The 26,726-nt window shown below is 36.3% G+C and overlaps 1 protein-coding gene across 2 annotated transcripts in view; it reads left to right on the forward strand.

Moving 5' to 3' along the window:
* The window catches only part of kairos, a 525,872-nt gene that overhangs the window by 231,842 nt on the left and 267,304 nt on the right, over positions 1-26,726 (forward strand). For both annotated transcript variants that reach the window (XM_073972378.1, XM_073972379.1), the window contains one exon: positions 15,930-15,958. The gene's annotated coding sequence lies outside the window, so the exon portion shown is untranslated. The remainder of the gene's footprint in view (positions 1-15,929; positions 15,959-26,726) is intronic.

Here is a 26,726-nt window from a genome sequence, read left to right on the forward strand (position 1 = left end):
ATGAGATATACATCGAACGACGTGGAATCGCGAGTTCTACAATCCTATGAACTAGTTTGGATTATTATCTAGTTGCACCCTCTAATTATAAGAAAAATTCGAAAAACACTGAAATCAAAACTTCAAAATTTCAGCATCGATTTTAGGGGGATGCAGTGTATATATCCAAAAGTCATACATTAGAACCATGTTGCCCAAGGGGTACTGTTTAGTTATTTCTTTGAGCACAGGTTCGAATTTTGCGTGGCTTGGCCAGAAATAAAAAAGAACACAAAAAAACATGTTTACTTCAACACATTTTTCCCATTTATTTATATTACCACCAACGCAGTTTCCACGAAAATTATTTGTTATGGTCCATATTATGAGATCGTGGCTAAAACACTTCAGTTATCACAAATATATTCATATTTTAAAAAATATATTAACAGTTCGCGACTTATTAAATGGTGAACCTCAACTGCAACGATTGAAAAACTTTTTTGAATATTACCATATACCCTCGTTAGCACAAATACTGAGGGTATAAAAATGTTATACCTTAGTTAACCCAAAGTCAGAGGGTACACAAAATGCTTCAGACGTTTTGCTAGACGTAAATCAACTACTCAAGCAATGATTAAAAGTAACATTTTCATTTGTAAATTACATACAAATACAATAACACACTGTACTCTTTACCACAGTAATATTCGGTAATATTAAGTCAATACTTATTTTTGAATAACTTGTTGCCCTTATATTACATTATGCACACAACACATGAAACATATTTATAAATCATTCAAAGCTCTTAACATCCAAACCAGATTTTATGTGAAGTCATTTATGTTTCTGGCAACAAAATAAAACCCCTTAACCGCATGAGAAAAAAATTAAAATGTTTCAAAACATTTCTACATGATGCATCTTGTTTTTAATGCCTTTAAAAGGTATGGTTTAGATGAAAAAACAACCATCGTAAATGTAAAGGTTGCTTGAAAGCAGCGCATAGCCTCTAATAAAATATTCCATCAAGAGAATTGAACTTACAGACATCGGCTTAAATGTGATGAAATACCGTTAAATCACTTTACCCGTCGTCCAGGGATATACTTTTTCCATCTTCTCACTCCATTATTTTTGTTATTTCGCCATGGTCCCTTTTAATATCAATTTGCGAACATTTCAAAATACTCATCCGTTCTTGAGTGTTCCTTTGTATTTATTATTTATAACCCTTTTTAGATAACAGTGTAATTAGCATGGTGTTCACTCCTGACGTAGTATCCCATTTCAAAATCATTCCAACCTTAATAGCATCACGTCCAGAGTTCATAAATTTTTTATATGTTACCAGCCAGCACCTGTAACATTTTTGATGTTATCCGTGTTTTCCAATGCCAATGTCAAGCATCAATTTCCCCCACACCCTTACATTCCTAGTTTAGTTCCCACATGTTTTAAGTTTGTGTTGTTGTTGTTGATGGTTGGTAACACAACAACACAAGGCCACGAGCAACAAATTCACAAGAACTTTAAACCACCATAAACATTTACCCTTAATGTAATTGCTTTATAAATGGTCAAGTTACTTTTATGCTTTTATTTATGCCCCACTGAACATTTGTTCGGAATATATCCTGAATAAGGAATAATGGAAAAGTTGCAAAGTGAAAGGACTTGTAAAACAGACATGCAAACCCAACAAATGGTCACATCTGTTAAGTGAATTTTCAAAAGAAATACAATTCTTCTGGTGTACACATATACCATAAACGAATTTTAAATTTTATAAAGGTTAATTCTGTTACAAATAAAAAATAAAAACGAAACAAAAATAAGAAAATATACATATGAAACTATTAGGTTATGCTGGTGACATTGCATGCGAACGTTAATGTGGTTATTGCACAATTCTCTCTTCGACTACGTTGTGCAACATGAAAATTGACCATTTTCTGACACCGAAGCGTGGAAGAATACCAAAAAAGTACACACCTTTCGTTGTTGGCGTTTTTTATTGTTGGACTGCAGAATTTTACATCTTTGTGTTTATTTCAGCTTGAGTCCATATTTTGTTGTAATTCAATTGTTTGAGTAACAACAAACAACTGAAACTATAGTATTCCCTACCCTTCGCCCGCAACTAATCAATTTCATACCCACTTTAAAATATTTTGTTGTTATTCAAACAATTGAATTACAACAAAATATGGACTCAAGCTGAAATAAACACAAAGATGTAAAATTCTGCAGTCCAACAATAAAAAACGCCAACAACAATAATAGGCATCAGCACGGCCTTGTTGACCAATGCGTAATGCAAAAACAACTTTCTTGTTGTTTTTACCCCCGCTTATTTAAGCAACATTGCTATGTTCGTATTCTTTGCGAAGCAAAGACGACATAAAAACAGTGGTGGATATGAAATTCTTTAGTTCGACTCAAATTGTAGGGTAAACAGCTTTAGGGCCATACAGCAAATTTCTCATTTTATTTAATTTGCTAGATGGCTTTATTGACCTGTTTATCGATACAGAGTCGGCGAAAAAGGGAACTGATGAAGTTGTTTGGTGACAACTGAAACTATAGTATTCCCTACCCTTCGCCCGCAACTAATCAATTTCATATCCACTTTAAAATATTTTGTTGTTATTCAAACAATTGAATTACAACAAAATATGGACTGAAGCTGAAATAAACACAAAGATGTAAAATTCTGCAGTCCAACAATAAAAAAACGCCAACAACAACAATAATAGGCATCAGCACGGCCTTGTTGACCAATGCGTAATGCAAAAACAACTTTAATGTTGTTTTTACCCCCGCTTATTGAAGCAACATTCCTATGTTCGTATTCTTTGCGAAGCAAAGACGACATAAAAACAGTGGTGGATATGCAATTTTTTAGTTCGACTCAAATTGTAGGGTTAACAGCTTTAAGGCCATACAGCAAATTTCTCATTTTATTTAATTTGCTAGATGGCTTTATTGACCTGTTTATCGATACAAAGTCGGCGAAAAAGGGAACTGATGAAGTTGTTTGGTGACAACTGAAACTATAGTATTCCCTACCCTTCGCCCGCAACTAATCAATTTCATATCCACTTTAAAATATTTTGTTGTTATTCAAACAATTGAATTACAACAAAATATGGACTGAAGCTGAAATAAACACAAAGATGTAAAATTCTGCAGTCCAACAATAAAAAAACGCCAACAACAACAATAATAGGCATCAGCACGGCCTTGTTGACCAATGCGTAATGCAAAAACAACTTTAATGTTGTTTTTACCCCCGCTTATTGAAGCAACATTCCTATGTTCGTATTCTTTGCGAAGCAAAGACGACATAAAAACAGTGGTGGATATGCAATTTTTTAGTTCGACTCAAATTGTAGGGTTAACAGCTTTAAGGCCATACAGCAAATTTCTCATTTTATTTAATTTGCTAGATGGCTTTATTGACCTGTTTATCGATACAAAGTCGGCGAAAAAGGGAACTGATGAAGTTGTTTGGTGACAACTGAAACTATAGTATTCCCTACCCTTCGCCCGCAACTAATCAATTTCATATCCACTTTAAAATATTTTTATTTAATATTTTTATTTAAACAATTGAATTACAACAAAATATGGACTCAAGCTGAAATAAACACAAAGATGTACACACCTTTCTCTTTCATTTTTCCCCAGACATGCATTTTTGCCAATTTCTGGCCTGATGTCAAAATGGATAATTTGTACACCCTCCACCACGTATGGTGGAATTTGTTTTTCCCTTTGTAACTCATTGAAATAATAATTTGCGACCCTATAAAGCATATACGGTGATTTCTGAGTGAAATCGGATACTTTTGCAAATTGGTTTTCAGTTTCCTTTAATATACCCTATACCACTGTGTGGAAAGGGTATTATAAGTTAGTTTTGGTAAAATGTCATGTAACACCGCGAAATATTGGTCCTAGACCCCCAATGTTGTTTACCAATCTTCATATAGCGACGAGATAAAGCGATTTTGAGATGTGTGTCCGTCCGTCCGTCCATCTGTCCATTATAAATTGTAATCAAACTCCAGGCCGCAATTATGGACCGATCGTAACGAAATTTTGCATGGAGGTCACGCTTAGGCTCGAATAGACACCTATTGTTTTTGGTGATGAACGTGAAATATTTAGCGGATGAAATAGACCAAAAACATAGTTTTTATCCGATTTTGTAGCTGCTCTGTAGGTCGCAATAATAGCTTGACCGCTTCGAAATATTAAATAAGGTAAGAGTATATGACAAATAAGAAGCTTGCAATTTGAGATGGTGATCGCGTAATATTTAGATGGTTAAATGAACCACAACTTTTGTGTGAAAATTGTGAACATTTTTATATCTTTATTCCTGGAAGACACATTCCAGGTAAGTAAATTATACTTGGAAAAGGAACTCGTGGCCTTTCTATTGATACCAATTTGGGTTGGTGTACACGATCAGTGAACAGAGATACAGCCTTATATATCGAGTTATTCGTTTGTGATGTAATCATAAACACACTAGAGGTCACAATTCTAGCTCAATAGTCACGAAATTTTGCATGAGGTAAGAGTTTAGGTCAAAGAAGATGCCTACAATCTTGGATGATAATCTGATATTGTTTAGCGGATGAAATGGACCAATTCGTTTGTATGAAAAATATACTAATTTTATTTTTGGACCCTATTTTAGTTTTTAGAGGGCATATAGCGTCAAAGTATCCCATATATGGAAAAAGAACTACTGACCTTTCCCCTGACGCAAATTGCAATAATGTGTCTGCTAGATAACGGGCCTACTGCCTTATATAATGGGTTTTGTGTAGATAACCACATCTTCATTTCATTCTACAAATTGTCTCTCTCATGCAAATTACGTGAAGTCCTAGTGTATTAATTGTCCAATTTGATTTTCGATACATATTACAGCATGGGGTATCTTCACCACCTTTTTTCAGAATGTTCTCGGTGTCTTGTGTCGGGCTTATATATTTATTTATGTTAGGTGTATTCCAAAAAGAAACCTGATATTCAAAGAAAATTGTAATATGTAGCAGAAGGGACTAAACAATGTAAATTTTCAAATTTAGGAATATTTATTAGAAATTTTTAAATGTAATTGTTCCACAAACATCCCAATAGGGACAATAGAGCCTTCTCTCATATCAATGAGTGCACCCGATTCATGGCACCTACTGTTTATTAACGAGTCCGAACGGCGTGTCCTAAGGCACCACCTTTAGAGAAGTATTACATGGCTGAAATACTCAGCAAATGTCACCAACATTACTTAGGGTATTTTGCCACCGTTGAAAATTTGATGTGGCCTGACCTGGATTTTCTACACATCAAATTTTCAACGGTGGCAAAATACCCCTCAGTAATGTTGGCGACATTAAATATGTATATTAGTCATGTAAAACTTCTCTACAGGTGGTGCCTTAGGACACGCCGTTCGGACTTGACGATAAACAGTAGGTCCCATATCATTGAGCTAATATGAATCGGGGTGCACTCCCTGTCTCTTCTGGGTTATTTGTGGAACAATTATTATATTATTTAAGCTTGATGTGATAAGGTGGCAGAATCGACAAAGTTATTTCTTACAATAAGTTTATTTGTTCCAAAAAGAAAATTTGATTTGCTGAAAGCTAATACCCAAGGTTAGTGGTGTAGGGTATCACATGATGGGCACCGTCCGACTATAGCTTTAGCTTACTTGTTTTTTGCTCTGTTGATGCTGCTAATCAGTATATTTTCAATGTTTTTTGACTAACGTTTCCTGCGATATCACGCCGTATCCTAATTCTGTAAAAACTATATGCAAAAATTATTCATAACTTCATTAACATTGGTCCAAATAGAAAAAATCTTTTTTTTTGTTTGTATTTTTTGTTTTTTATGCTGTTTAAAAAAATAAAAAAATTGCACAGTGAATCCTATTTCTGTAAAAACTATACGTAAAGAAATACGCACAACTTCATTAATATTGGTCTAAATAAAAAAATCTTTTTTTTTTTGTGTTTTTTGTTATACCCTTCACCGCAATGTGGAAAGGGTATTATAAGTTTGTTTTTCTAAAAAGTTATGTAATATTCCTTTTATACCAAAATTCGTGTTCAGACCAGAATAGACCCCTATAGTTTTTGGCAATAATCGTGGAATATATTAGGGGGCGAAATGGACCAGAAACAAATTTTTTCCAATTTTGTAGCGGCTCTGTAGTGCCCAATTTTAGTCTGATAAGCGCGAAATTTTTCGTATTTAACGTGATGATCAGACAATATTTAGCGGGTTAAATGTACCAAATCTTTTGTGTAAAAATTAGTAAAGTTTTAAGTGAAACTGAAAACTGTTTTAAACAAATGTATGTAACATTTACAAGAGGAATGCTTGACATTTCCATTGATGCCAATTACGAGGGCGGTTCGGAAACTTCTTAGTTAGTTTTTCGAAAATATTTTTATTTTTCAATATAATCTCCTGAAACTTCAATACACTTAGTCCAAGGCTTTTCTAGCAAGTCTATCCCTTGATTAAAATAGTTTTCCTCAAGGTCTTCAAAATAGTGGTTTACAACTGTAATTGCATCTTCATTTGAGGTAAAACGCTTGCCAGCAAGGATTTTTTTTAAATTTGGGAACAAGTAAAAGTCGCTGGGAGCTAAATCAGGAGAATAAGGGTGGTCAAGCAACTCGTACTTTAATTCGTTGATTTTAGCCATTGTTAAAACACTCTTGTGCGCTGGTGCGTTGTCTTGATGAAAAATTATTTTTTTGCGTTGTAAGCCAGGACGTTTTTCTCGAATTTGTACATTTAATTGATCCAAAAGGTTGCAATAGTACTCTGAATTTATTGTTTTACCATTTTGCAGATAGTCAATCAATAAAATACCTTTGAAGTCCCAAAAAACCGTTGCCATAACCTTAACAGCCGAATGAATTGTTTTTGCCTTCTTTGGGGCACTTCCTCCAGCTTCAGTCCATTGTTTGGATTGTTCTTTTGTCTCTGGAGTATAGTGGTGGATCCATGTCTCATCAACAGTTATGAAACGACGCTTAAAATCCATTTTATTTCGCTTAAAACGATACAAACAAGCTTGAGAAATGTTAATTCTTATGCGTTTTTAATCGGCTGTTAACAAATGCGGCACCCATCTTGCAGAAAGCTTTTTCATCTGTAGTTCTTCATGCTAAATTAAATGGACTCGATCATTTGAGATGCCCATGATATTAGCAATTTCACGCACTTTTATTCGTCGATCATTTAATACCATATCATGCACTTTGGCTACAATTTCTGTTGTTGTTGCTGTTTTTGGACGTCCACTACGTGGTTCATCTTCAATGCTTGTACGACCACGTTTAAATTCAGCAACCCAATTTTTTACTGTTGCATATGAAGGAGCACTTTGACCTAACACATTCACCATATCATTATGAATTTCTTGTCCCGATAAACCTTTTTTATGTAAATATTTAATGACAGCAGGCATTTCTAATTTTTCCATTGTAAAAAAATTGCGGATGGGTCTTTTTTGAACACCTGTTTCTATATGAAGGAGTTGCCAGATCGAAACAAAATTTAACATGTGTTCATAACAGAGATGGAAGTTTCCAAAACACTTGACTTTTTTCTGTTTATACCGCGCTTTTTGTGCTAGGCTAAGAAGTTTCCGAACGGCCCTCGTATGTTGATGTACGTTGTCAGATAACAGAGTTACAGCCTAGTATCTACAGAGATCCCTCAGTTTTAGTTGTGGGTAGTGTAACCTGAATCACGCTAGAGGTAGGTATTTTTTGTGATATCTTCTTTACCTTTTGTGATATCAAAAACACATTTTATACCGTTAGAAGACAACTACTGAAGAATATAAATCCCAATAATTCGCATGAAAAAAACAATTGCAAATGACAATATATTAATACTATGAAATATGTAAGGGGTGGGGCACGTACGCCATGATAGGGGTATGGGCGGTTAATGTTAGAAATTTGTCATGTTTAACATAAATTCTTTATACCATAGATATACCACACTAAACGTATCTTGTTTTAGTTATATTATGATTTTTGTACCTAAATTCAAGGTACCTACTTCAAGTAACCGATTCTAGCGGTTAACTTTTTGTGAATTTTAAAATCATTTGTGATTATTCAATAGAAAGCATGTTCCTTTTTTGCATAATGTTGATATTTAAGGAAGAAGTATGGTAAATTACAGTTTTGGAGTCCGTTGGAGAATGTTAAATATCGATGGCGAAGTTGTCCCATGGGTGGAGAGGCTTCGCCACTTTTTAGACATTTTGTAAATTCTCAAAAATAATATTTTAAAATCAAAATTATAACCATTTATATATTAAAATTTATAGTCAAGATATGCTAATATTTGTACCAAAAATAATATTTGAAAAATCTTCAACGGTGTCGGTATGAGAACATTTTGAACAAAAACGTGGCGAAGGCGCCCCATGTTACCACATACATATATATACACTTTCATACGGACAAAATGTGCCTCATCGAAATAATGGTATAAGACCCCAAGTATGTTTGGACGAAATGTGGTTCAGACAATATGGAGTCGAATTAGCAGTACGTCTGTCTGGCTGGTGCGCACGATAACTCTCGAACGGATCAACCGATTCGGTCCAAATTTTGGCTTTCGTAATTTGTCAAAATTTTGTTCGAAGGTGGGTTATATCGGTCCACTCCTTCCGGTACCTCCCCCACAAATTTCGAAAATATTCGGAAACCGAGTTAGTCCATACTTTGCACATTGTGAAACTTCTACCAGATTTAGATGAGGTTCCAATGTGGACTCAATCGGTTCATCCCTTCGGGTACTTCCCACACAAAATTTCGAAAATGTTCAGTTTAGGACAAGCTCTCGAGTCGTTTTGTAACCATTTTTATTCACTGCCCCTCATACGACGGTACAAATTTCATCAGGGGCAGGCCCATATTTCCTGACAAAATAGCCTGAAAGTTGCAAAAAAAACTCTTATGACACCATGTGTAGGTGTTGGAGCGTAAGATAACTCTTGTGATATGTTGCCCAAACTTAGTTTAAGTTCGAAGATAAGCCTTATCGGCTACCTACCCACAAAAGTTCAAAAATGTTCGGAAAAATTGGTCGCACGATAACTCTTGAAGTCAATGACCGATTTGGTCCTTACTTAACACATCCTAATATATTTACCAAGTATAGATCAGGTTCGAATATGGATTATATTTGTCCACTCCTTCGGTTGCCTCCCACACAAAATTTCGGATAAGTTAACTTTAAGACCTGCTCTCGGATCACTTTGATTTTTGTTGACGAAACTTGTATTCACTGACCCCCTTTACGATGGTACAAGTTTTTCAGGGGCAAGCAAATACTTCCTGAGAAAATAGCCCGAAAGTTGTAAAAATCCCTATGGCACTATGTGCAGTGGCTGCAGCGCACTGAAGCACTCGAGCTGTCAACCGATTTGGTCCGAATTTTGGCCCTCGCCATATTTTGCCCAAACTTAGTTTCAGTTCGAAGATGGGCAATACCGGTCTACAACTTCCAGTACTTCCTCCCAATATTTAAAAAATGTAACTAAAATGGTATGCACGATACACTATCTTGAACGGGGTAACCAATTTGGTCGAAACGTTGGACCTTTTAATATTTTGTCATAATTTAGTTTAACTTCTAAAATATTGGTACTCTCCTTAAGGTACCTCCCATGCAAAAGTTCAACATATTTGTTTAAGTGCAGTTTACGGTTTGTTCGAAAATACTTTGGAAATGTATACCGATGCTATTCGTTGTGGTCCTGTTTACAGCGGTATTATGTTTCGTGCTTCCTAGCATACTGGTTCAAATGTTATACGGAAAGATATGACTCCCAAAATAAGATGCACTTTCATAATGGACTATGTCAGTCCATTCCGTCAAGTACCTCCTCCGCAACACTTGAAATGTTCAAAAAGGGCCACAAAATTCTGAAAAGACCCTATATACATTAGATCTGTCCGTAGATTAAAATTTCAATTCACATAAGCTGAGGGTATATATCTGTCGGCAAAACCGACTGATACTTTTTTACTTGTTTCATATCCAGATACCCAAATGTGATGTTGTTAATAACATTTTTTTGCTGCTGCTTTTAATTAGCCTAACTTATTTTGAATATTGACTGCTTGTTGAAGAATGACTGATGCTGAAGAATTTAGTTTTTAGGCGAATTGTGGCTGGTCCGCCATCTACCGTGGTGACACTGAAAGCGAGGTGTTTAAATTACGCTTAACTGTTATACAAATCCACAGGCAATTTTGTGACTTGACTCATGACAGCTATAATGCAGTGCGTCATCTGTTTCTCACTCTTGATTGTCCAATAGATGCTTAGACTATATTTCTCCCGAAAGTGTTAAGTATCTTCCAATCTGATTGTGCAAGTTTCCATTTCTCCGATCTGTTCTACAGCACAAAAAGTAAATTTAGAAAAACGTCGATTGAAATATCAAAGTATTTCTTCTGTTAAAAGTTTTGCATAAAGTGAATGAAGAAAAATATTTTAAACCATAAGTTGCTAAACTTCTTAAGTTTTTGAACATACACACACGCATTTAATTATGTTCTTAAAAACAAATAAACCACACTGTGCAACGACTTTAAATCACGATTAAGCTTTTATTACCACATTTTGCGTTACCTCTTACCCTGTTTGGGAGACATACGAACAGAGAAGAAAAAGAGTAGAAATTAATTAAGACAAACACACGTTTATGCTACAGCACTCACATATACGCGTCCAGGCACACACACACACGAAACTATATGTACATGTACACTTGTAGCTTAACTGCTTATGCTCATGTACAGCAGTATGCCACAATGTCGTCATATTTCTGTAAACCCCCTGTTGGGTGGGGGTGTCAGTAGCAGGTTTTTACTTAGTTCATTTGTCCATTGCTAGCGGCAGATGCTTTTGCCTAAGACAACAACATGACACTCCACACCGTTTATTAATTGTATATGCAAACAGGTATTAACGTTGGTGCTGCTTCAATGCAATATACACATTTACCTGTTTCGCTCGCTGCAAAGTCGTTTAAATGACAAGTTGAGAGTAAAATTTAACAAATTTGTTTGGTTTCTGAAGCAATTATTCAGTTCAGACTTTCTTCTTTTCACTTTGCTTCGTTTCTCTTCTCATATTAATGTTTAATGTCACAATTGTTGAATAAAGTAAGATATCATTTTGATATGTGGCTGCCTGGCTGTGTGTGTGTGGTCTTCCGCTTTTTGTGAGGTTATTTTAATAAATGTGATTATGATGTGTTGCGTATAAGTAATAAATGGTGATGTTATCAAAATGTGGTTCATCATACGTACGCCTGCTGTTGCTGAATAATTCAACATACCAAAAATAACTCAGAAATATTTTGTGTTTTACATGTTTCGAATTCCTGTGAATTCCAGGGAGATTCGGAAAAATGTGATACCTTAAATATTAATGCGAAATAAATTGTGGAAATGAATTTATTTTATACCCTCAACCTTTGCATATCGTATTATTCCTTCCAGATATAGATCGGTTTCGAAAAATTGAATTAAAGAGCTCCCTTCGTATTATTTTGAAAAATTTTCAGCCGTTTGTCCTTGCTGCCACCTTGACGACGGTACAATGTATTTTTCAACGCAGGTCCATACTTCAAGAGATAACGATCTTAAAGCTCCAAGAAACCCTAACGACACCAACTAAATGAAAAGTCCGTAAGATAACTCTCGCAAAGAGTTTATGATTGGCCAAAGAAATACAAATGTGGTTGGGAAAATGTGTATTTTAATCGACACCCAAAAAAAATCCTTTTTGTGATTATAATTTTAATGTACTTTCTTACTATGTTGGCCTTATTCAGAATATTTCTCCTATAAGTTGAACAAAGAAAAACATTGTCATTCTTCTATATTTGCTGTTTTAATTTCTCCAATTTGGATTACCAGGTTTTCAATTTCGTCTTTCACATGGTTACTCCAACGAAACCTTGGGCTTCTAGTTTTGCATGTACAACAAAGTGGACCGTATTTGAACTCCATTTTTAGCGAATTCATCATCGCTTATCCTTATGCATTAGCCTAGGAACACAATCGTTGCATCTCGATAAGTTTAATTAATAACGGATCACGTTTTTATATAGCCCCTATATAAGTGTACCGCCCGATTTTCAGTATGTTGAAGATTTTAGCCGCATTATCCAATGGAACTGACTGACATTTGGTATTTATATAAAGCCCCATATAATGGTACCTCGAAATTTTCGATATTTTGAAGGCTTTAGCCACATTATCCAAACAAAATGACTGAAATTTGGTGTTTTAACTTTATTTCTAGTCTCCATATATTTTAGTGGGTTTATTGAGTACATCAAAAACTGGTATTTAAACAAGGCAAATTAAGTCAACTTTGTTTGACCGATTTATGGCCCAAAAAACTATCCATTTTATGAGAAGTAGAAACTTTGATTTCGACAGTTCGCCACTTTTTAAATGGGTATTATTCAAATTCTAGAAAAGTTTCTGGCCTAACAATGAAAACGCGAATATTTACCATCAAAAATAGTTTTATTGCTTTCTGGAGTAGATTTAGATTTATACAATTTTTCATGCGCTCAAACCAACTGTTGGGGCACTTTTTCCACTCCGATTGGGACACCTCCAAAACATAGTTTTTGAACGCTTCAACAGCATGTTCTGGCGACGAAAATCGTTGACAACGCATCTTTTCTTGATGTGCGCTAATCAAATGAAGTCATTGGGTTCCAAATCAAGGCTGTACGGCAGATGGCCCATCAATTCCACGTTTTGTCCGATCAAAAATCGCTGGTTTGAATCGATGTGTGTGATCTCACATTGCCATGGTGCACAACTATTCGTCTTCTCTCGTTCGTTTTTTGATTTTTTCCTAAGAACTCAGAATTAATCGTCCTAGTTTACTTTAGCGGAACAGTCGCCACATCATCAGTTTTTCCGAAGAAAGAGGAGACTAATTGCTTTGAAGTGCTTCTTCCACGAATATCTTCGGCATTCTGTTTTGTTTCGGACTCATACGTAACAAGTGAGCAAAGGCTATAGTCGGGACGGGACCGACCATGTGATACCCTACACCACTACCCCTGTGCATAAGATTTTCACTGGTAAACATTTTTTAGGGAACATAATCCGACTACCACCAAAAATACTTTGGTTTTTAATCAAAAATATGCCTCTTTCTCTCTGGGACCACCATAAGCAACCAAAATTTTGTGACCATCCTATCAAAATTTCGACCTGTAGAATGGAAGAATTCGATGCATTACCGACTATTGTGGTATATCCCTTGTTTGACCACCTTCGCCAACCTACTTTACGAATACACCAATGTACAGGTAATATTTTCTTCTTCCATTGACAGGCTTTGCCGTTGAAATAACCCTACTAGAAATCGATATATTCACAAAGAATAAAATTTTGAATTTGTCTCCACATGAGATTTTCTCCATTCTGATCCCTAAATATTATCCGACTATCACCAAAATCAATAGGCATCTTAATCTGTGGGGCCCCCATCAACCCCCAAAAATTCGTGACTATCCGATCAAAATTCCAACCTGTAACGTGATTACAAAAATTGGAAAAATTGGATATATTATATTTTATAATATATTTTGCGATATCTCGGTTGTTTGCCCACTTACGCCAACATACTTTGCGTCAATATAAACAACATATTTTCTTCTTCCATTGGCGGGCTTTCCTTTTGGAATACTCCTACTAGAAGCGGAAATATTCGCATAAGAAAAAAAACGTTGACTTTTCTCCACATAAGGTTTTCGCTTAATCCGACTCCTGAATATTATCCGACCATCACCAAAATAAATAGGCTTCTTCCTCTGTGGGACCCGCATAAAATTCCAATAACTTCGTGACGATCCGACAAAAATTGCGACCTGTAGCGTGATTACAAAAAAATCGGAAAATGGGATGCATTACCGACTATTGCGATATCTCTGTTGTTTGGCAGCTACGACAACCTACTTTACATCATTGTAAAGGTGATATTTTCTACTTTCCTTGCCAAGTTTTGCTTTTGATACACCTCTTAAAGGAACAGAGATATTGGCTTTGAAATAAAACGTTGACCATTCTCCAAATAAGTGTTTGCCCATTCCGACCCCTGAATATTATCCGACCATCATTAAAATCAGTAGGCTTCTTCCTCTTTGGGACCCCCATTAATCCCCAAAATTTCGTAACGATCCGATCAAAATTGCGACCTGTAGCGTGATTACAAGGTTTAGATGGACAGACTCAGCACGTCGAGACATTCATTTTGGTATATATAAGTATGGGTCTACGACCATTATTTCGATGCGTTACAAACTTTTTGGCCAAAACCAACTTATAATACCCTCCCTAAAAATCCATGACATGTGACGATATTTTAAGCGTCCTTTGAAGCATCAAGACCCTATTTTAGAAATTTATTTGCATCAATTAACACGAGCCTTTTTTTGAGCGATATTCAAATTGTGCGAGATCCAAGGAGAACAAACCTTTTTTACAGATAGGTGTTAATGCAATATCGAATGTATGCTAATGGAAGAAATAGGTTGCCTATCTATCGGGGTATAACATATAAAGATCTTGAGTTATCTGTTCACGCACTGCATCAATGTTTTCTGGTATAACAGCCTTTTTTGGACAACCTTCCCGACCTTCGTCTTTGAGCGAGCGTCCACCTCGATTGAAGTTTTTCACAGCGTTAGAGGATGTTGCTTTATCGCCATACAAAGATTTAAGTCCATAGATGAATTCTTGTCATCATAGTCCCCGTCGAAAGTTGTGAAAAATAATCGAACGAAAATGTTCAGTAGTTAATTTCATTTTTATGCCATCAGCCTTTAGGCTAATACGACCAAACTGTGCCTCATCATCCAACATTTGGCATTCGTAATATTTTGTCCAAACTTAGTTTAAGTTCGAAGATGGGCCATATCGGTTCACTCCTTCCGGTACCTCCTTCCACTACCGTTTAACAATTTTCGCTAAAATTGTGCGCACCATAACTCTCGAAGGTAGTAACCAAATTGGTCATAACTTTGTATATGGTAATACTACCTCCAGGCATAGATCGGGTTCGAATATGAAATCAATAGATCCACTTCTTTGGGTACCTCCACATAAAATTGGGAAAAAGTGAAGATTAAAAGCTCCCCTCGGATCGTTTTTGAATTTTTTCGGCGGGGTGTTCTTGCCGCCCATTTTACGGCGGTACATTTTTTCGGGTGCAAATAATACATCCTAAGATAATGGCCTAAAAACTCAAAGCAACCTTGATGGCATAAACTAAAATGGCAAATCCCCAAGATAACTCTCGCCGGGAGTTTTTATTGGTCCAAACTTTGCACATCGCCTTAATTTATCTAGTGTTGTTATTTTACGTAGTGTTGCAAGGCCAGAAATTTATATAGTAGCCTCGTATTTGTATCAAATTGACTGAAGGTAGAATGTTTTGCCATATGTTAGGAAGGCTACAACGTGGACACTTCGGTTTACAGCAAATCCACATCCAAAAAATCATGTCTGTTCTCATGTTACCTATAATACAAGGGTCTACCTTGATTTATTGTTGTGACGTCTTTCCAATTCCATTGTACTTTCTGTAAGCGGTTATATTGGCCTAATTTATGTTTTCCAAATAATCCGCCACAATAAAAACTGCACTTTTACGTTTTGTTTATGTCTAAGTCTAACTATAAGTCCATAGTCAAACAAATCTCTATTTTCATAGCAGGTATTACATCACAGTGAAACGGTATTAATTTTTCATTTTTATTACCTTTAATTTTATCCAAAACACATATAATCATTATTTTTAATTACTATTTTTTTGCTTCTTTTCAGCTTTAATATTCGAAATTATATATCACAAGGTAAGTTTCATTACTATCCAAATATTTTTATTAGCTTTTCCTCCTCTTGCCTCCCCATTATTCTTCAAAGTGGTACGCAATAGTGCTTCATTTATCTTAGTCAATGTTGTGTAAAAGAGAACATAACGCAACTTCAACAACATGATATAGCTAATTTGGTGTAACATTAGTGCTTTGTGTATATGTTGATGTTCGTGAGCTGTTGTGGCATATCGTCCATGGTGCAATGAAAACCGCAAGTTAAGCACTCTATTTAGAAGTACAAAGTTTTATGTAACATATACATGCGCGCTTACTTCAGACTCGTATGTGCTGAAGTGCACTTCATTTCAAGTCAAATCTTAACATATGATTTTTCTAATAAAGAACTTTGTTACATTTTACAAACAACTAAGAACGTTGTTCTTCATGCAAAGATATGAGGTATTCCATAATTGCACATGTTTTAAAGATTATTTAAACTGTTTTGTTCAACGCTAAATTTAAGAATAGTTTTCTTAATATATTTTTAAATAAATGAGACAATTAGGGGTGGATTTTTTAAATAATTTTTTTAGCCGTCCATAGACCTTTAGGCGTGGATTTTCTAAATAATTTTTTTTAGTCATCCACCTGTAGGCGTGGATTTTCTAAATAATTTTTTTAGTCATCCACCTGTAGGCGTGGATTTTCTAAATAATTTTTTTTTAGTCATCCACCTGTAGGCGTGGATTGTCTAAATAATTTTTTTAGTCATCCACATGTAGGCGTGGATTTTCTAAATAATTTTTTTAGTCATCCACCTGTAGGCGTGGATTGTCTAAATAATTTTTTTAGTCATCCACATGTAGGCGTGGATTTTCTAAATATTTTTTTGTAGTCATCCACCCGTAGGCGTGGATTTTCTAAATATTTTTTTGTAGTCATCCACCCGTAGGCGTGGATTTTCTAAATATTTTTTTTAGTCATCCACCGTAGACGTGGATTTTCTAAATATTTTTTTTAGTCATCCACCTGTAGGCGTGGATTTTCTAAATATTTTTTTTTATTCATCCACCTGTAGGCGTGGATTTTCTAAATATTTTTTTTTTATTCATCCACCTGTAGGCGTGGATTTTCTAAATAATTTTTTTTAGTCATCCACCTGTAGGCGTGGATTTTCTAAATAATTTTTTAGTCATCCACCTGTTGGCGTAGATTTTCTAAATAAATTTTTTAGTCATCCACCTGTAGGCGTGGATTTTCTAAATATTTTTTTTTAGTCATCCACCTGTAGGCGTGGATTTTCTTAATAATTTTTTTTTAGTCATCCACCTGTAGGCGTAGATTTTCTAAATAATTTTTTTAGTCATCCACCTGTAGGCGTGGATTTTCTAAATAATTTTTTTTAGTCATCCACCTGTAGGCGTAGATTTTCTAAATAATTTTTTTAGTCATCCACCTGTAGGCGTGGATTTTCTAAATAATTTTTTTTAGTCATCCACCTGTAGGCGTAGATTTTCTCAATAATTTTTAGACCTATAGGTGTGGATTTTTTAAATATTTTTTAGACCTATAGGTGTGGATTTTTTAAATATTTTTTAGACCTATAGGTGTGGATTTTTTAAATATTTTTTAGACCTATAGATGTGGATTTCTTAAATATTTTTTAGACCTATAGGTGTGGATTTTTTAAATATTTATTAGACCTATAGGTGTGGATTTTTTAAATATTTTTTAGACCTATAGGTGTGGATTTTTTAATAAATTTCTTCAGCCATTCTAAGACCTTTATGCGTGGATTTTTTAACATAAATTTTTTAAGCCATCCATAGACCTCTGAGCGTAGATTCTTTTTTAAGCCATCATTAGCATTTTTTAAATATATTTTTTTCAGCCATTCATAGACCTTTAGGCGTAGATATATGTAATTTTTTCAGCCATCTTTAGACCTATAGGTGTGGATTTTAAATAGTTTCTTCAGCCATCCTTAGACCTTTAGGTGTGGATTTTTTAAATAACGGTTTTCAGCCATCCTTGGACCATTAGGCGTGGATTTTCTAAATAATTTTTGCAGTCATTCAGCTGTAGGCCTGGATTTTTAAATCAAATGTCAGTCATCCACCTTTAGGCGCGGAGTTTTTAAATAAACATTTTCAGTTATACACCGTTAAGCGCGGATTTTTTAAACACAAATTTTAGGACATGCATAGACCTTAAGGCGTAGATACAAGTAAATTTGTTCAGCGATCCCTTTCTGAAAGAAAGGGTGCTTCTATAGACCCTTTCTGACCTATAGGTGTGGATTTTTTAAATATTTTTTAGACCTATAGGTGTGGATTTTTTAATAAATTTCTTCAGCCATTCTAAGACCTTTATGCGTGGTTTTTTTACATAATTTTTTTTTCAGGCATCCACAGTATTTTGGTAATTTTGTTCAGCCATCCTTAGAACTTAAGGTGTGGATTTTTTTAAATAAATTTTTTAAGTCATCCATAGACCTCTGAGCGTAGATTCTTTTTTCAGTCATCATTAGCATTTTTTAAATATATTTTTTTCAGCCATTCATTGACCTTTAGGCGTAGATATATGTAATTTTTTTCAGCCATCTTTAGACCTATAGGTGTGGATTTTAAATAGTTTCTTCAGCCATCCTTAGACCTTTAGGTGTGGATTTTTTAAATAACGGTTTTCAGCCATCCTTGGACCTTTAGGCGTGGATTCTCTAAATAATTTTTTGCAGTCATTCAGCTGTAGGCCTGGATTTTTAAATCAAATGTCAGTCATCCACCTTTAGGAGCGGAGTTTTTAAATAAACATTTTCAGTTATACACCGTTAAGCGCGGATTTTTTAAATACAAATTTTCAGACATGCATAGACCTTAAGGCGTAGATACAAGTAAATTTGTTCAGCGATCCCTTTCTGAAAGAAAGGGTGCTTCTATAGACCCTTTCTGAAAGAAAAGGTTCTTCTGTAGACCCATTCTGAAAGATAGGGTGCTTCTATAGACCCTTTCTGAAAGAAGGGTGCTTTTATAGACCCTCTCTGAAAGAAAGGGTGCTTCAATAGACCCTTTCTGAAAGAAAGGGTGCTTCTATAGACCCTTTCTGAAAGAAAGGGTGCTTCTGTAGACCTTTTCTGAAAGAAAGGGTGCTTCTATAGACCCTTTCTGAAAGAAGGGGTGCTTCTATAGACCCTCTCTGAAAGAAAGGGTGCTTCTGTAGACCTTTTCTGAAAGAAAGGGTGCTTCTATAGACCCTTTCTGAAAGAAGGGGTGCTTCTATAGACCCTCTCTGAAAGAAAGGGTGCTTCTGTAGACCTTTTCTGAAAGAAAGGGTGCTTCTATAGACCCTTTCTGAAAGAAGGGGTGCTTCTATAAACCCTCTCTGAAAGAAAGGGTGCTTCTATAGACCCTCTCTGAAAGAAAGGGTGCTTCTATAGACCCTTTCTGAAAGAAAGGGTGCTTCTATAGACCCTTTCTGAAAGAAAGGGTGCTTCTATAGAACCTTTCTAAATGAAAGGGTGCTTCTATAGACCCTTTCTGAAAGAAAGGTTGCTTCTATAGACCCTCTCTGAAAGAGAGGGTGCTTCTATAGACCATTTCTGAAAGAAAGGGTGCTTCTATAGACCCTTTCTGAAAGAAAGGGTGCTTCTGTAGACCTTTTCTGAAAGAAAGGGTGCTTCTATAGACCCTTTCTGAAAGAAGGGGTGCTTCTATAGACCCTCTCTGAAAGAAAGGGTGCTTCTATAGACCCTTTCTGAAAGAAAGGGTGCTTCTATAGACCCTTTCTGAAAGAAAGGGTGCTTCTGTAGACCTTTTCTGAAAGAAAGGGTGCTTCTGTAGACCTTTTCTGAAAGAAAGGGTGCTTCTATAGACCCTTTCTGAAAGAAAGGGTGCTTCTATAGAACCTTTCTAAAAGAAAGGGTGCTTCTATAGACCCTTTCTGAAAGAAAGGTTGCTTCTATAGACCCTCTCTGAAAGAAAGGGTGCTTCTATAGACCCTTTCTGAAAGAAAGGGTGCTTCTGTAGACCTTTTCTGAAAGAAAGGGTGCTTCTGTAGACCTTTTCTGAAAGAAAGGGTGCTTCTATAGACCCTTTCTGAAAGAAAGGGTGCTTCTATAGACCCTTTCTGAAAGAAGGGGTGCTTCTATAGACCCTCTCTGAAAGAAAGGGTGCTTCTATAGACCCTTTCTGAAAGAAAGGGTGCTTCTATAGACCCTTTCTGAAAGAAAGGGTGCTTCTGTAGACCTTTTCTGAAAGAAAGGGTGCTTCTGTAGACCTTTTCTGAAAGAAAGGGTGCTTCTATAGACCCTCTCTGAAAGAAAGGGTGCTTCTATAGACCCTTTCTGAAAGAAAGGGTGCTAATATAGACCCTTTCTGAAAGAAAGGGTGCTTCTGTAGACCTTTTCTGAAAGAAAGGGTGCTTCTATAGACCCTTTCTGAAAGAAGGGGTGCTTCTATAGACCCTCTCTGAAAGAAAGGGTGCTTCTATAGACCCTCTCTGAAAGAAAGGGTGCTTCTATAGACCCTTTCTGAAAGAAAGGGTGCTTCTATAGACCCTTTCTGAAAGAAAGGGTGCTTCTATAGACCCTTTCTGAAAGAAAGGGTGCTTCTGTAGACCTTTTCTGAAAGAAAGGGTGCTTCTGTAGACCTTTTCTGAAAGAAAGGGTGCTTCTATAGACCCTTTCTGAAAGAAGGGGTGCTTCTATAGACCCTCTCTGAAAGAAAGGGTGCTTCTGTAGACCTTTTCTGAAAGAAAGGGTGCTTCTATAGACCCTTTCTGAAAGAAGGGGTGCTTCTATAGACCCTCTCTGAAAGAAAGGGTGCTTCTATAGACCCTCTCTGAAAGAAAGGGTGCTTCTATAGACCCTTTCTGAAAGAAAGGGTGCTTCTATAGACCCTTTCTGAAAGAAAGTGTGCTTCTATAGAACCTTTCTAAAAGAAAGGGTGCTTCTATAGAAGCTTTCTAAAAGAAAGGGTGCTTCTATAGACCCTTTCTGAAAGAAAGGTTGCTTCTATAGACCCTCTCTGAAAGAAAGGGTGCTTCTATAGACCCTCTCTGAAAGAAAGGGTGCTTCTATAGACCCTTTCTGAAAGAAAGGTTGCTTCTATAGACCCTCTCTGAAAGAAAGGGTGCTTCTATAGACCCTTTCTGAAAGAAAGGGTGCTTCTATAGACCCTTTCTGAAAGAAAGGGTGCTTCTGTAGACCTTTTCTGAAAGAAAGGGTGCTTCTATAGACCCTCTCTGAAAGAAAGGGTGCTTCTATAGACCCTTTCTCAAAGAAAGGGTGCTTCTATAGACCCTTTCTGAAAGAAAGGGTGCTTCTATAGAACCTTTCTAAAAGAAAGGGTGCTTCTATAGACCCTTTCTGAAAGAAAGGTTGCTTCTATAGACCCTCTCTGAAAGAAAGGGTGCTTCTATAGACCCTCTCTGAAAGAAAGGGTGCTTCTATAGACCCTTTCTGAAAGAAAGGGTGCTTCTATAGACCCTTTCTGAAAGAAAGGGTGCTTCTATAGAACCTTTCTAAAAGAAAGGGTGCTTCTATAGACCCTTTCTAAAAGAAAGGGTGCTTCTATAGAACCTTTCTAAATGAAAGGGTGCGTCTATAGACCCTTTCTAAAAGAAAGGATGCTTCTATAGACCCTTTCTGAAAGAAAGGGTGCTTCTATAGAGGAACACAAGCTCTTCTTATAGAAGAGCACAAGCTCTTCTTATAGAAGAGCACAAGCTCTTCTTATAGAAGAGCACAAGCTCTTCTTATAGAAGAGCACAAGCTCTTCTTATAGAAGAGCACAAGCTCTTCTTATAGAAGAGCACAAGCTCTTCTTATAGAAGAGCACAAGCTCTTCTTATAGAAGAGCACAACCCTTTCTTAAAAAAGAGCACAAGCCCTTCTTATAGAGAAGCAACATCTCTTCTTATAGAGGAGCACAAGCTCTTCCTATAGAAGAGCACTAGATCTTCGTATAGAAGAGCACAAGCTCTATAGAAGAGCACAAGCTCTTCTTTTAGAAGAGCCCAAGCTCTTCTTATAGAAAAGCAACAGCTCTTCTTATAGAGGAGCACAAGCTCTTATTAAAGAAGAGTCCAAGCTCGTCTTATAGAAAAGCAGCAGCTCTTCTTATAGAGGAGCACAAGCTCTTCTTATAGAGGAGCACAAGCTCTTCTTACAGAGGAGCACAAGCTCTTCTTACAGAGGAGCACAAGCTCTTCTTATAGAAGAGTACAAGCTCTTCTTATAAAATAGCACATGCTCTTCTTATAGAAGAGCACAAGCTCTTCCTATAGAAGAGCACAACCTCTTCTTATAGAAGAGCACAAGCTCTTCCTATAGAAGAGCACATGCTCATCTTATAGAAGAGCACACGCTCTTCTTATAGAAGAGTACAAGCTCTTCTTATAGAAAAGCACAAGATCTTCCTTAGTGCACTAGCTCTTCTTATAGAAGAGCTGAATGACAATGCAATAAATATTTTGTTGCTAAGAAGAGTTCATTTAAATATTTTGTAACAAATTCTTAATCCCTATAACATGAACATCCTTGAAAAAGACTGAATAATTCTAACAAAATCTCTTTTAGTTTCTCATTGCACAAAATGATCCATATTACTATTATGGCAAATCATCCGCTTCATGTCGTCATCAGCATTCATGTATTTTTTATTTTAACGCACACTTCTACACATTATTTCAGCGAAGAAACGAACAACTTGATGTGCAACAGGAGAAGTGGCTTTGTTATGTTTGCTGTTTTTAAATTTCCTGTTGCATACGGAGAGGGGAAATTAGTTGAGTTCCGTTATTACACAACTGTAGAATGTTATGCTTTTCGCTGGCAGCGACAACCAGTGTGTCTTTCATACATCACTTAGCTTCTTTGGCGTATTTTTTAACACAATGTTTATATTATTTATGTAGAGGATAGAAAAACAACGAAGTTGAAAAATAACAACGATACCAGCATTGTTGAGCTTCTAAAAAGTTTTAGAAAATTTACTATCAAAAAGATAAACTTGACAAAATCTTAAGTTTATTTTGACGATTTCAGGAAGTATTAACAGGGAATTAAGGTAATAAAGAAAGATTTGTTAAGTTTGTTTTCTTAGATTTGTAGGTCATTGTGTTTGTTAAGTATATTGTTTTGCAAAAAGGCAACAGGCAAATAACTAAAATTGAAACAAATGTTTATGGCCTTAGAAAACTACATCTGGCATCCGGTTGGTTAGTCTCACAGATAGAGTACTTGTTATGAAATAAACATAAAAGGTCGCTAAAATCAGAAGTGATAAGTGATTGAGACCCCTCTACAGTTGGAAAACAATCTAAATTTATCATATACATATGTATCTTCAATTTATACAAGTATCTTAAGGTGAATTCCAGGCGGCGAGTTGTTTCATTAAGTTTTTTTCCTTCAGCCCAAGGCCTATACAAGGTCGGCCAATAAGCCCACCTGATTATTATGTTTGTTGTCAAAAACATTATTGTGATTTAAAATACAAATAAACTCAAAGCACAATAATGTAAAATTTTTATGTTTGTTGTCAAAAGTTGTTAACAGAATTCTGAATGGCCGACCTTCTGCATGCCTTGCTTCAGCCTTTAGGCTTACTAGGGTGCACACACGTTGAGGCGACCAAAAATGTGCCTCAACGACATAATGGTTTTAGCCCCCTAGTATGTTAAGACGCGTTTTGTTTCACACAATTTGGGGGCAATTTAGCCCTGTCCGTCCGTCCGTGCTTTCGTCTCCTTCTCGACCGGATCAGTCGGTTCGAACTAAATTTTGCAGTTCGTAATATTTTGCCCAACCGGTCCCCTCCTTCGGGGACCTCCCACACAAAACTTGGAAAAAGTAAAGTTTAAGAGCTCTTCTCATATCGTTTCCACATTTTTCCACTAGATTTTCTTTGCGGCCCCTTTGCGACAGTAAACGTTTTTTTTCGGAAAAAGCTTCAAAAACCCTTAACGTCGCTAACTAAAAAGGCAAATCTACAAGATAACCCTCGCCGGATGTTTCTGATTGGTCTAAATTTTGCACATCGTATTATTTCATCCAATGATGTATCAGTTTGGAATATGGATTATATCGGTCTCGTCCATCTGGTAACTCCCACACAAAATTTGCGAAAAGTGTAGTCTCGGATCTATTTGATTTTTTTGCAAAACGTTGTTTCCGTGGTCCTAATGCAACGATATTTCTTTCCGGAGTAAATCCATACACCCTAAGATAATGACTAGACAGCGGAATTTTATGCAACCCCTATTTTTGGTCCGATTCATGTCAAATTTTAAGACTGGGCATATTTTTGGCTTCTGATTACATTGCAATCGAAACATATGACATATGCAAAATTATGCAAAATGCATAAATTTTTGCATATGCAAAATGTATGCATTTTACATATTTTCTTATGCAACAAATATTTCAATAATAGGTACAAAAAATGTTTGTGTGTAAACTTTTTCTGTTTAAAATTCTCTTCAGACAAGTCAATAAAATAGAGAAATGTATAACCACAGCCACAACCTTCAAAATATCGAAAATCGGGAGGTATCGCTCTATGGGGGCTATATGAAGGCCTGAACCTAAACCGAAAAATTTTAGGTGGAAAGTTTTATTCCCCCAAGGAAGACCTAATACCAAATTTCAGTCATTTCGGTGGGATATTAAGGCCACATCCTTCAAAATACCGAAAATCGGGAGGTACCATTCTATGGGGGCTATATGAAGACGTGGACCTATATCGAGAAATTTCAGGTGGAAAGTTTTATACCTCCAAGGAAGACTTAATACCAAATTTCAGCCATTTCGTTTGAATAGTGAGGCCACAACCTTCAAAATACCAGAAATCCGGAGGTACCGTTCTATGGGGGCTATATGAAGACGTGAACCTATACCGAGGAATTTCAGGTGGGAAGTTTTATACCAACAACGAACACTAAATACCAAATTTCAGTAATTTCGATGGGATATTGAGGCCACAACCTTCAAAATTTCGGAAATTGGGAGGTACCGTTCTATGGGGGCTGTATGAAGACGTGGATCTATGCCGACAAATTTCAGGTGCAGTGTTTTATACTCCCAACGAAGACTAAATACCGATTTTCAGTCATTTCGGTGGGATATTGAGGCTACAACTTTCAAAATACCGAATATCGGTAGGTACCGATTCGGTCCAAAATTTGGCTGTCGTAATATTTTATCTAAACTTAGTTTAAGTTCGAAGATGGGTTATATCGGTCCACTCCTTACGGTACCTCCCCCACAAAAGTTCGAAAATGATCGGAAAATTTGTGCACACGATAACCTTTAAAGGGAGCCAAAGGGAACCGATTTAGTCCATACTTTGCACATCAAGAAATTTCTACCAAACTTAGATGAGGTTCCAATATAGACTCAATCGGTCCACTCCTTCGAGTATTTCTCTCACAAAATTTGGGAAAATTTCTGTTTAGGACCAGACTTTTGTTGTAACAACTTGAATTTACTGCCCTCCATTCGGCGGTACAAGTTTTGTCACGCGCAAGTCCATACTTCCTGAGAAATTAGCCTTAAAGTTGCCGATAAACCCAATGACACCGTATGAAGTGGTTGGAGCGCTAGATAACTCTTGAACGAATCTACCGATTAGGTCCAAAATGTAGCCTTCGTAATATTTTGTTCAAAGTTAGTTTAAGTTTGAGATTAAGCCATGTCGGTCAACTTCTTCAGGTACCTCCCCACAAAAGTTCACAAATGTTCTGAACAAATTCGATAACTCTTGAAGGAAGTGACCGATTTGGTCCATACTTTACACATCCTAATATATCTGCCAGATATAAATCAGGTTTGAATATGGACTATATTTGTCCACTCCTTCGGGTACCATCCACACAAAGTATCGGATAAGTTCACTTTAAGACCTGCTCTCGACCCACTTAGATTTTTGTTGGAGCAACTTGCAATCGCTGCCTCAAATTCGACGGTAAAAGATTTTGGAGGGGCAAGTCCATACCTCGTAAAAAAACAGTGGCTGGAGAGCACGATAACTCTCGAACTGATATATCGATTTGGTTCAAAAGTTTGCCTTCGTTATATTTTGTCCAAAATTAGTTTCAGTTTGAAGATGGGATATGCCGGTCCACAACTTCCTATACTTCGCCCCAATATTTAAAAGTTTGGTTCAAACTTTGGATCACGTAATATTTTGTCCAAATTTAGTGTAACTTCTAAAATGGTCCGTATCGGTCCTCTCCTTAGGGTAACCACAAAAAATACAAACATTTGTGTCTAAGTCCAGTTTATGGTCTATTCGAAGATCCTTTGAAAATGTATACCGATGCCTTTCCCGCAAAACTTTTGAGTTTTATGTTTGTCAGTTCATAGGCCCAAAATTTTTGAAACCCCCCTAAATTCATAAGATTTTTCGAAAATATGTGTTTCAATTCACACGGGCTGAGGGCATATCAATGTCGGCAAAGCCGACTGATACTTTCTTACTTGTTTGCTATCAAGTTTGCCCAGTGTCTTTCCAGAATACAGAAAATTGGATTTGGGACCATAGTAGAATGGCACAAAAGTTTGAGCGTAGATTGCAGAGGCGAAAGACAAACTTCATGTCGTCTCTTCAGCCGCATTTTCCCATAATCTCAGTTTTGCCATTGTCGAAGGCTGCTTTGAATTGAGCATAATTGCTCATCAAATCATGCACCAAGAAGTATTAAATGTTTGATGATTTAGTCAACCCATGGAACTCATTTTCAACGCGATCCTCTAGCTCAACATGCTGAACTTCTATAGATTCTTTTTTGATGAACACGGTCT

Source organism: Musca autumnalis, unplaced genomic scaffold (genome assembly GCF_047663935.1).
Source record: "Musca autumnalis isolate F117 unplaced genomic scaffold, ASM4766393v1 scaffold_3, whole genome shotgun sequence".
Taxonomy (NCBI): Eukaryota; Metazoa; Arthropoda; class Insecta; order Diptera; family Muscidae; genus Musca; species Musca autumnalis.